The sequence below is a fragment of the Falco naumanni genome, chromosome 7 (genome assembly GCF_017639655.2).
Source record: "Falco naumanni isolate bFalNau1 chromosome 7, bFalNau1.pat, whole genome shotgun sequence".
Taxonomy (NCBI): domain Eukaryota; kingdom Metazoa; phylum Chordata; class Aves; order Falconiformes; family Falconidae; genus Falco; species Falco naumanni.
In genome coordinates, this window is record NC_054060.1 from 40,685,719 (window position 1) to 40,696,676 (window position 10,958).

The window sequence follows — 10,958 nt, forward strand, 5'->3', positions numbered from 1 at the left end:
CTGAGCTGTTCACAGCAGCAGCTCAGGGCTGTGCTACTGGCACTGGCTCCAGCCAGTCCATGGACCATCCCAACAGGTTAGCCAAATAGATTGTCACACTGTGGGAATGGTCGCATTTTAGAATCCCAACTTCAGGTACTTGGCCTCTCAGGCCAAAACCTGGATTTGAGTGCTTTACTTCATGATACGTTAAGTGCCACAATAATAAAAGATTATAGTTTTGTTAAGTGAGACAAATATCCACTATTTTTGGCTTAGAGAGTGAGCCCTTTCTTTGCTCAAAATAACTCATAAATGGGAGTTGTGCCCTTAAGAATATAGCTACTTGTTTTCATTTAAGAAAAATTAAAATTGCTATTGTTATGGTGCCCCATATTTTATTCACTCATAATGGTACTCAGATTTTTATCATTATTGTAAATTATTCAGGCATTTCAGTCTTATGGGGGATGAAACAACAACCATCTGTGTGTGATCTATCTCCTATCTGCAGGTTTGCAACAAAAGAAAAAAAAAAGAAAAAGGGGTTGCAATGAAAGAGTCCCAGAAATGGAGAAAAATATTGTGATTTTTTAAAAAGAAATGTCTTGTTAGGGCCTGTCAGTTATGATGACCTCCCCAGCATGCTGAAATACTGAGTGTCCCACATTCACACCAGGGTCATTAATGGCTGTCCCATGCGCTCCTTGCGCCCAGAGGAAGGCATGTTGTCTCTGTCATTTTGTGGTTTCCCCAAATTCTGACACAAAGCAAAAAGGACTTGCTCTTTTCTGCATGTACTTACATTAGATATTTCAAGCTTTTATTGGTCTAAGAAGTCCAGTGTCATCACCAGACTGAGGTTCATGGCTCTTCCCAACTGCAGTCTTGCCTCCCACACATCCTTTTGATGCATGGGAAGAGGGCAACATCTGAGCAAGCTTTAATATAAGCCCCAGCTGCTGCTCAACAAGCTACACCAAGGAAGCCTGATGTGGATGAGTAGTCCACTTCAGCAGCAAATACTTTGGCTTTGGCATGATTAAGGCTATGCTTAACTTCTTTTTGCAGATGGGGTCAGAAAGCTCTCTTGCAGGATCTGCAGTGACCCATACCGAGCTCATTATGCTCCTGGAAATAATAATGAATACTTGAGAGAAGATCTCCTTCAAGGTTTGTGTCACTGTCCCCGCTTATGGAGGGGCATGGAAGGGCCATGGGCTGCCTTGCACAAGGTTGCCCAGCAGCACAAGGGCCCCAGGATGACAAGGCTGGTGTGATGGGTCCTTCACAAGAAATCTAATTTTGGGAGTGGGAGAGTTGTTCCTGAGCCCAGCATCCCTTTTGAGCTAATGTTGCCCGGGGGAGCTGTGCAGTTCATGCTTTAGGGAGAGAGAGGCCTGGGATGGTGCCAGGATGCCAAATCCTCCTGCCCCCTGTGCTGCTCCACTGTCTGCATCTACCCAACCATGGGCAAAATGAACCTGGGTTTTGGCTTGCTTGAAAAATTCAAGGGACAACCCCCATCACTCCTGCAGGAACGGGGCTTCTGGCACAATGTTTGAGAGCCACTGATTTATTGGGCCAAGCAGTCTCTAACAGCTCATCACAAAGTTCTCCATGTTGACCTGAATAGAGTAGATAAAAATGATTTACAGCTTCTGTTTTCGGTTCTGTTGAATAGTTTAAATTTGTCTTTGTTTGCAAAATAGTCAAATGATTATTTTTTTATGAGCTTTTTCCCTATAGGTAGTTTCCCAGTAGCTTCATCTGGATAGATATGACTCCTGAGATCCCTCCAGTGTCGCTGCTGACCCGGGAATGGTTCAGTCAGATCACCTGTAGACTCCAGGAAAGTCAAGGGTAACAGTTTCATTGTGCTTTAGTTTTCCCTTTCTGAGGTAAATTATAGTATAGCATTAGAGAGTTCCACATTTCTCTGTCCCTGGAAAACAGCTTCAGGCTGGAGGAGAAATGGCCTTCCAGGTACGGCAGTGGACTTCGATATGGACTGTCTTCATTGCTCTGAAATCAATTTCTTATATGATCTGGGACAAATCCCCTGGTCTCAAAATAAAAATTTTCCCTTTCATAAATAAGACTATGAATATTTATGGCACATATTAAATGGTAAAAATCTGGTGATATTTTTGAGACTGCTAATAAAATAAATGCCATAGAACAGCTTTATAACCACCTCTAAGCAAATATCCATTTTTATCAGCATCAGAATCAGCGGATCCTGTTTTCAAGTGAATTTGCATCTTGTAGTTAATATTATTTTTTTAAAAACCGGGTTAGACTAAAGCTGCAGCATGTGTTTGTGAGAGGAGAGAGGACTTTACGAATGCCCTTAACACCGGAAAAAGCTCAATCAGAATTACCTTTTATTACACACAGGATATGTTCTTCATCTGGGAAAGACAACTTGAATGATGGGTGGATTTTTATGTCTAATAAAGCATTAACTGTGATCTAAACTTTTCCTGCAGTTGAAGTATTTAGAATGGCTCTTTCCTGTGTGGATTCTCTGATGTCTCTCCCTTCTACCTGGCTGCTTATTTAATATAGAAATTGCAGGAGCATCCTACCTTCATGATTTCTCCTCCTTAGTCAAATCTGGTTGAAACTGGACCATGAGTTCAAAAGTTGTTAAAGGAAGGGCAGACAGATACGCAGAAACACACACACACGGAGTGTGATCACATAAGCCTTTTTATCCAAGCTAAAAATAGAAAACCAATGAAGTACCCCAAAAATACTTTAACAGATGAAGCTTAGGCTGGAGGACAGACTTTTTTTCATCTCCAGTATTATCCATAAGTATTTTTCTGCTTGCCCTCAGCGTACCTGTGAGGTGCAGGGTAACCCAGTGGCCCCAGCACTGGTTTCTGCAGTGTGAACACCAGCAGTTGTACCATAACCTCGTTACCTGAAGGACTAGTACAGGGGTACAAATGTCACCTTTGGGGAGGAAAAGCTGCTGGTCCCACCCTGCATAGCTAGGCTGCCACGTCAGGCATTCTACACAAGCCTCTCCAGGGAATGTCACCACCCCCTAGCTTGCATATTTTAATATCACAAATAACTGTGGAAACAGGATTAAGCTAAGACTCCTATGGGGATTTTTGTCAAAATTTGGATCAAAATCCTCATGGCAGGGCCCCAGCAGGGCTGGGAGCCTCCAGCATCAGTACCTTGCTGACGTGCTTGTGAGGATACGCCAGTCTTTCCCCACAGGACCTTCCCCAGGACAACAAACGCGCCAGCCTGTAAGACGCTGAATCCAAGTTTCTCAGTGAAGATGATGTACTCTAATGTACCCCAGTGGAGCATGGCTTACTCAAGCAAGAACCATCAGGTCAGTTTATCAAAGAGTAGCTTTCTGCAGGCATGCGACCTGCTTTTCTTTGTCTACCCAAAGCCTAGGATTTCTCGGCTTTGCGAAGAACTGTTTGCCTTCCACCTGCCGCCTGCCGCAAAGGTGTAGTTGTGCTGCCACGCAAAACGGAGACGGCTGCAGAAAAGCACCCAGACTGCCTCAACAAAAGGCCCTAAACGTGAGGGAAACATTAAAAAAAAAAAAAAAGCAGGAGATGTAGCTCAGCCAATGCAAACATGTAAGTAACTGTGCAAGGGCTCAGAAGAGAAACCAGATTGCTGTTGAAATAGCTGGTTAACGTTTTGTCTGGAAGCACAGCTTCAATAAAATAGGTAAGGAAACCAGCTAAGGACCCCCAATGGCAAACATATTTATTGAGAATCCAATAAAAGTCTCAGAACAAATAGCCTGAAGGACCTGTAGACACAGCCTCTGCTGTAATAAAAATGCAATACAAGACATCAGGGAAATGGTAAGGGAAAAGGGCTGCTCCATGAGAAAACCAAACAAGAATCCCAGAGCATGAGGCCTGGAGACACAGACTGGGATGTAATAAAATAACTGCCATTGGGGAAAAAGAAAGAAAAACAAAACATCTAACAAAGGCACAAAGAAGCCCCAGATACCCCAGCTAGTCTAGAAAATCACCACAAGTTGCCATAAAAACACATGGGAAAATAGGAAAAGAATAATGGCTGCAAAGCGATTGACTCCTGCAGGTACCTAAAGGCAGTATAGGCAAAAGTCCACAGGAAGCCATGTCAGCTGCAGTAAACTCTGACGGTGCCTAGGAGACAAAGCTGTAAAAGGTGACAAAACAGCAGCCTCGGAGGGGATAAATCTCTGCATTGGAGAGAGATTTACATTAAATGCAAACCCCCACATTGCACAGACCCGTGGGTTTTGTTTCATTTATCTTGGTCAGCAAAACTTTTCAGTAGGTACAAAAAGATGCTACAGACTCTTTCCTGTGAGTGCACAGGAAAAGTTGGTTTCAGAGACATCTGCTAGCTCAAAGGGTTAAATCTGTACCCACTTATTGTGAATTTTCAGGTACCATAAAAGCAGCCAGAAAAATGGGCAGTTATCATCAAAGTAATTGTCATGTTAAGCACTGTTAATGAAAACAACATAAAATAAAGGTTTGTAGGAATAAGCAAGATTTTTTATTAAGGCAAATGAGTAAATTGAGAAAGAAGGTGATTTTCATTTCCCGGCTTCAGTTGCACGCTGCAGGTCACGGCCATAAAAGAGTGGCTCCCTGTCGCAAGGCAAGGACCTGCATTCTCCAGCTGCGCTGCTGCCTGGACCCCTGCTCCGCTAACAGAAAGCATGTATGGACAGGACAGGGCTAGGCTGGCATCTCGGCAGCACATCCTCTTGGCTGGTGGCAATTCAGCATGCCTTGCTCAAGACAGATGTTTCAATGCAGGTAGGTCTGACATGACATTTCTCATCACTGGTTTTACCATCAGTGAGCAAGGGAGACGTATGACAGTTCTGCCTGGGTTTGGGCAAAGATGCCCTCAGGACAACCCAAGGTGCAGACGTCACCTGATTTTCTCCAGATAAATGCCAGCCTTAGAGGAGCTGTGGCACACACCTCTGCTATGAATAACAGCTCTGCACTTGCAGTTTCTGAATCTCTTAAAAAATTCATTCAACATGCCCAGAGGTTTTGCATTTATGGTTTTTTTTTTTTAATATATATATATACATATACTTCTCCTGGAACAACTGCAGAGTTAATTTGCTTGGGGATGTGCTGCACGTTGGCAGTAACATTTTTTTGTTGTTGTTTACAAGCCTCTGAACTAGGAAACCTAACGCTGACAGTACTGAGTTAGACCCATGAATCCACTTGTCAAGATTTACTTTACATCGCTGGCAAAGAAGTAAGTGTTTTTTCAACAACTTTCCTTCCACCTGTTTGTCAGCTCTGTTCCTTGCACCGATCCGTCTAAACTATGTACACTGCTGAAACTGTCCTTCCTGGGCTGAAACAGTCCTAGGGTTTGCTGGGCACATGGTTTAATGGTAGAGGATGGTATTTATAAGATCTCTGAATGACTCTTCAGCAAGCAGGTAATGGGCAATTCCTTATAGCCTAGATCTTTCCAGCTCCCATGGATACCCTTGGGGTAGATTTTGCCCTTCTTAGGTTATTTACAGTGTCGCTCCCTGCCAAGGACACTTCAAGTTATAGTCACTTCCTCCAGTGGTCATGTCACCTGATGTGTATTTATTCATCACTACCTGAGTAGTTTCCATCCGCTGCTATGCTGTGAAGTGCTCTGAGGACACGGCAGTGTCTGCAGTTCACAAAGCCATACGTGCAGGGGTGCTCTCATCACGTGCAGGTCTGGAAGGAAGAAAACACGAAAAGACCAGTTACAACAAAAAGGTTAAGCTGTTATGTCTGTGGTCCAAAAGAGTGGTGAGCTGAGCTCATTTCACCAAGTCTCTTGCTAATCTGGTGCTCTCAAGGGTGTGAAATATTATCGGCTGTTAGAGTTATTAACCAGTGTTAACCAGGTAGTGCATGCACTGAGCTGTGTTTAAGGTTAACTGTGCCATTAAGGGCTTACAAACTCAATTAAAGATTTTAGTGCTCAACAGTTAATGGTTAATTTCTGCAGATGTCCTGTTTCCAATTACTATTCATATATAATGCAAGCAGCATGGCATCACACTTCAGCTCAGACACGCGGATTTTTTTTTTAATATATTTTATACCAGCAGAAGGTTTCACTTAATTGCATAATACCCGATATTTAGTATTTCTGGAGTGTCTTTGAAATCCCTGTTAAATTCCAAGTATTTTCACCTTTCTTTTTCTATTATTATCACCAGTCCCTGCCTCACTTGTGCTCATCTGACCCCGTGAGGGTATGGAGGTGTTCTTTGCATTGTGCCATGACCCCGCTGCCCGGCGGGGAGAAAGGCACGCTGAGAAATGGCCCTCCTGGACTGGGCAGCCACAGGGAGAGACCCAGAGATTTTCTTTTTTCTCTTTCATTGGAAATGACTCGGGAAGCTCACAGTCCCCAAAGTATATTGAGGAGCTCAAATGGAGATTTAAAAGCCTACATCTGAGCCCGCTGAGTTTGGAAATTTTTAAGTAACAAAAACCTTCTTGTGAGACCAACTCTGATAAGGGAGCATTTGACTAAATCTGCAGATGGAGTTAACTGGAAAGTTCTGAGTCCTGAAGTTACACCCAGGTGGAAGGAAACCTGCTACTGTCAGTAAAAAGAAAGAGTGTATAAATCAGCTCTCAACTAATGAGACAAATAAATTCATAACTGGAATCACCCATTAGGAAAAATCAATTCCTTTCTATACACGCAATTGTGATATTCCTCCTGAGAAATACTCTCAGTTCAACGAAGAACATGAACGTATACCTAACTCTGCACATGGGAGTAAATCTATGCTTATCATTAAATTTAAGTTAAGAATATAATTAAATTGAAATTAAATATGAAATGCCTTGGGAATTACTCATGAACTTGAAATTCAGTCATTTAAAAGCGATGTTGAACTGGGGCCTCTGGGACGAAAGGACCCAGGGAGATGCACACCACGCTACGCTTACAAAACCCTGTGAGATGGTTTTACAAGCACTTTCAGCCATCTGATGATTGCACTGTTATTAAAACGGCATGTCCTGCCTCTTTCCCCTGCCATGCTTCTCCAGTACAGCAACCAGCCACGTGGTTTGGCCAACTGCATCAGCAAACTGATCTGGATAAAAAACAACCCTACAAAAAACCCAATCATTTTCAGATGGGTGTGTTCTCTGATTCATCTAACTGTGTGGCCACATGACTGCAGGTGCTGGTCCGTAAGACAGAGGGGTAAGGGGATGGGGTGATCCCACCTCTTCTGGTGGCTGCTGCAGAGTTTTCAGCCGGTCAAGCTGACAAGGAAATTTCATGGCTATAAAGTTTGTGTCATTTTAGAAGTCTTTGAAGTCACTTTGGATCTGTTCCATTGCATGTGAAATTGTGGCTCTTTGAGTCATTCTTTCAGGTAGAGGAAGTTTTTGGAGGATATATAAGGAGGTATTGTTCTTGGAGAGTCACAGAGGTGCAGCATCAGTGCCTCCTATGGCTATACAGGCTATAGTTAGTCTCTTCAGAAAAAGTGTGAGCCACTCAACGGTAGAGATCTACATTTTCCTAAAAGAAACAGCAACACAAGTCATTCACCTCAGTGGCGTTAAGTGTGCTCAGCCATTGCAAACTGGGAAAGACCTGAACAAGAGATTAACAGAAGAGAGATACAACTTCAGCTATTAAATACAAAAGAGGCAAAGCTAAGTTCATATGTTGGCATATCTAAAAATTATCATGGATAGAGATAACAGATGGTTGCAGCTTAGAATTCATGTAGAAGTCTCTGAAGTTTTGGGGTGAAATCCACCCTTCTCGGGTGTGCAGAGGTTCTACAGCGTGGCTAGAGCTACTATGGGCAGAAGTGTTCACTCTGGTGGTTGTCCAGAAGCTGTGGAAGAAACTCCAGCAAGATGTAGGACCCATGCTAATGCTCAGTGCTTCTTGCCTCAAATGTTAGGGGCACTTTTTAACCTTCTCATCTCCCACAGAAATACAGGCTATTGGGCACCTCTAAATTTTCCCCATCAAGTCCCCAAAGGGGAGAGACCAGCTCACACAAGCTTGTACATGGAAAGCAGGTGAGAGAACAGGAATGAAGCATGTATGACAGATATTCATCACATCCTTCAAGGCATCACTGAATGAGGTCCACAACAGGCAATGTGAGTATGAGCAGTGTTGAACAGATCAAAAAAAGTAGCATTTATCCATCAAAAGACAAAGTGTGGCTGGCTTTTTCCTTCATTTAAGCTAGTGAAAATGAAGAAACAGACAATCCTGCTTAAGGACCTGTTTCCACTTAGTGCTGAGCACCTCACCGAAGACATCTATTTTTATCAGGCATTTATTTTACAATATCAGTGGCACCTCTAACCAACCAGGCCACCAGAGCAGAGAATATCCTCAGCTCCCTACAAAGAGATGAAATCAACTGACAAGTTGAAAGGGTTTCTCAGACCTCATAGGACTTTTCTTTTCTTTTTTTTTTTTTTCTTTTCCTCTCAGTGGAAACTCAGAAAAGCATTCGAGTGGATGGTAAAGTGTCTCACAAATATCTTGTATAATTTGGCAACCACCATGTTCCACATCTAATTTCATTACAGCACATTGAATGTTTTGGAGGTTTTTTACAATGGTTTTTGCACCTTTAACAACATGTTGATTATTGCGTTTTGAAATAACTCACTTCTTTAAGAATAACTTAAGTGAAAATTTCATTTAGAATTGCAACACCTGGAGAAAATCAACATCATGTGACTTGTAGGCACTTCTAAACAGGAAATACTCCATTTATTTTTTTAGCTGTGTTTGTGTAATAAAGTCTAGCATCCAAGTGTGAGCAACACATTTTCTTGTTTTATTAAACAGCATGAAAGGATTTATTACTTCTCCACTGAATGCACTTCTGGCACCAAATGGAGCTGGACAATAATTGTCAGGCACTGAGTTTAACATTATGAGAAAACACCTTTGGTGGAGTTCAGAGTTTATTGTATAATGAAAAATACACCTAGATGGTGAGGCTTCCTTTGAGAATTTGCTTGGTGAGTGTAATCTCAGGTACTGCTGCTTAATAAATTGGATTCTTTGAAATAGAAATTAAAGTACTGAAACAGTATCTAAGAAGGTTATTTTTCTTTTCCTCCTTCAGTTATGTGAAGTTCCTTGAGAAGGAAAATAAAAATAGAGGGAATGGAGAACACTTCTTTTACCACTCAACAGGTTAAGGCTGTGAGATGTTCTCAAGAGCCGTGTACCACGCTTGGGATTTTTCTCCCTCTCTCCTCTGATCTTTCTCAGCTGCTCTGGCTGCTCCTGTTCCTGTGGTCCCAGCCCTGGCCAGAGCCAGGAGTGAAGGACTGTCCTGTCTCTCTCTGTTTTATTCACTGTAATGCAAAAGAAAGATGCCCCAGGCAGGGCAGCAGCCTTCAAGATGGGCTGGAGAGAAGACATCACCAGATGTTTTGCAGGTGTGCAGTGTTCTTTCATGCTCAGGAGTCCCTCAGAAATAGAGGCTGATGAGAAAAGGGAGAGATGTGGTTAAAATCGAAGTTCTGCTCTTTGGAGGATGAGCAAAGGGGACCAACCTACTGATCTGCAGTGATCCACTCATGAGTTCCCTGCACCTCGTACAGGCAAAGGCACCAGTGCAAAGTGCCTGGAAATCACAAGCAGCAGAGCTTTGCGCTCACTTGACACTGTCACAAAATGAGTGCTCAAGGCCAAAATAAGAAAAAAGGCCCAGTGTATCTCTGTGGTCCTGGGCTGACAGACTCTCCCCGGGGTCTCAGGGGAGCATAGCAGCACTCAATATACGATTCCTTTTCCATCAAGACTGGCCATGCATGCATTATGAGGTTTCAGGTTAACGATAGGCATGGGAAAATGCTTTACACAAGCCTCAAATTAGGGGTTCTGACTAATGACAAAGCTCTCCCGTTAACTGCCTTTCTCAGCGCAGGACAGCAGGCTCTGGGCTCCACGGGGCTCCGGGCTCCACAGCGTGTCTGGCCCCGGCTGTGCTGGTGGGGAAGGTAGGGAGATGGGGTGGGCAGCGTGGGTGGGCCCGGTCCCCCTCATGCAGGGAAACACGGGAAAGCTTCTTTCTGCGAACTGCCGCTGTCTTTGCCTTTAACACACACGCACATACACAAATACACAGCCCTTTAGTGATCTGTGAGTGAGTCAGCTGGGTTACAACCAGAAAACCTCACTTTCTTGTGCCTCGTGCCTCGTGCATCCCTGCGGTGGGGTTTCTAACACCCCCACCCCCCCGCCCCCCGAGGTCTCCAAGTCCGCAGCGCGCAGCCGGGGCCGGCCGAGATGCGGGCAGGCGCCAGGAGAGGGCAGCGGTGCCCAGCGCTGCGCGGCTGCCCGCGGGTCCCCCGGCCCCGCAGCTGCAGCCCGGCCTGCCCCGCAGTGGGGGGTGGGGGGGGTGGGGGCGTTTTCTGCATCAACCACCGCGACTACGAATTTCCTTCTTGCCTGAGGTTCTTTGTTTCATTTGGCGGTCAGAAGGTGCGTTAATCATCGTACGTATAGAAACTCATCTTGCAGTCACCCAACTGTGGTACAAGCAATTTCTCACTTATATTATATATATATATACACATATAAAAAAAATATAAAAATCAAGGAACTGCAGGTTTTAAGGGACCTTTACAGTGAGACAGTCTGATCTCGTCTCTGAAATGGGCCTTGCGTTGTGATGCCTGCAAATAGCAAACAGCACGGGTCCCTGCAGAGACCTCCTCTCCTGTGTGTTTGCAATGGCAAACACAGTGGGTGTGTGGTGGGAAAGAGGGGTTCTTCTCTGATGGCCTCTCCTCCGGTCCCTGCAGGGCTCCCATCGACTTGGCCTGACCCTTCCTGCCCCGGGGATGCATATGCATGCACAGAGCAGGGAAAGGAGCAGCAGAGGAGGGAAGGAGAAAAATGGCCCTCAGCTAGCATGGAGACCACCCTCCCAGAAAAGC